The sequence below is a fragment of the Sitodiplosis mosellana genome, unplaced genomic scaffold, assembly GCF_009176505.1.
Source record: "Sitodiplosis mosellana isolate CC-2019 unplaced genomic scaffold, AAFC_SMos_1.0 Smas_scaffold_6976, whole genome shotgun sequence".
Classification (NCBI taxonomy): domain Eukaryota; kingdom Metazoa; phylum Arthropoda; class Insecta; order Diptera; family Cecidomyiidae; genus Sitodiplosis; species Sitodiplosis mosellana.
Genome location: NW_022602099.1, coordinates 1 through 1480, shown reverse-complemented (window position 1 = coordinate 1480; position 1480 = coordinate 1). Strand labels below are relative to the sequence as shown.

The 1480-nt window shown below is 29.9% G+C and overlaps 1 long non-coding RNA gene across 1 annotated transcript; it reads right to left on the bottom strand.

Moving 5' to 3' along the window:
• On the bottom strand, positions 1 to 595 carry LOC129580058 (uncharacterized). The gene is made up of 3 exons (XR_008689328.1): positions 458 to 595; positions 171 to 323; positions 1 to 86 (listed from the first exon to the last, which is right to left on the bottom strand). It is a non-coding gene; the product is annotated as an uncharacterized LOC129580058 (long non-coding RNA).
• Positions 596 to 1480: the final 885 nt, after the last annotated feature.

Here is a 1480-nt window from a genome sequence, read left to right as displayed (position 1 = left end):
TTAGTAAGACTGGCTATATTGTCCAAATCTCTTTCTGGTCGTTCAAGAAATTCCGCAATTTTATCTTGATTTTTGGCGATGTCGTCCTAAACAAAAACAAAAAAACAAACAATAAGATTTTGTTTGATTTGATAAAATTGTGAATAGAGTACAGCAAAATTTCCTATTACAATTATTCCTTTTTGACTTATGAAATCACTGAAATCGCTGGAATTACTAGAATCGTCGCGGGCATTCGGAATCATACTCAACGTTCCAGCAAGTGCAGCAAATGCTTCACGGACCTCACCAGTCGTTGAATTTAGAGGCAACTTCGTCGCGACCTAACAAAAACGAGAGTTAATAATGATACTGTTTAGTTCAATTGAATTGAAAAGTAATTGTGACAATATAACAAGTCACTCAATAATTTCCGAATGAATAAATGAATATAAATTCAATAATATCAATTACTTACAACGTTTAATTGAACCCTTTCTACCTTTTGATCTTCTTCTTTTTCAATTTAAAATAAAAATAGCAAAATTTGTATGTAAAAAAAACAGAACTGGCATAAAACAAATATCTTTTCAAATTTTCAAGTTTAATATTTTTGGTTTGACATATCACATAATGTATGTAATGTATATGTATTTGACAGTTGCAAACGGCCATGGATGGATACGTTTAATGTGCTCTTTTCCCACTTACATTTATCAGCGAATTCATACTCAAACATTTGCTTAAATAGAATATTTACATCAAATGAAAATAATATCGTTTTATAAGTTTTATGGCTCAATATTTCGATTGTTCATATTTTCTTTTCGAAAAATAAATTATTTTTCACTGCTTCGTTTATGTTTTGTGCAAGATGTTTTACCACTTGGGCGTAGTTGCACATGAAGTTAGTTCAAAGTATATTCAACATAATGCATAGCGAATTCAATGAATTTTTGTGACAGAAAAACCATGATAAATTGATTTGCGTTGCATAAGTAAACAGCAAAAACTAACGAAAGTGCGTGAAGAAAAAAATAGAAAGTAAAATTGATATCTTGGATTATAATTTTTTTTATCAAAGACACAGAAAATAAGATGCAAGACGATAGCAATATGGATGGAATACTTGCAAAAATTGAGACCAAAGCAGAATTATCTCAAACTGAAAATGACAATCTTGTGGTAAGGACATTGAGTTTGGTTCTTGTTTTTTTCACTCAAACTGTTTTCTTAATTTGCAGTCAAGCATCAATAAATCTACAGTGAAACGTAAACAACAACACGAAGAATGTCATTTGCATGAAAAAGAATCAAAAATATTACAAAATAAAATTGCTACGACAAAATTCAATGATTTGTGCGAAGATGTAACTGAAATGGTTTTGTGCCACTTGGAATTGAAAGATTTGATCAATGTTTCTGACACAAATAAACGTCTTCAAAACATTGCTCGATCAATATTTTATCGAAAATTTGGACATCATTTGATTTGTATTGA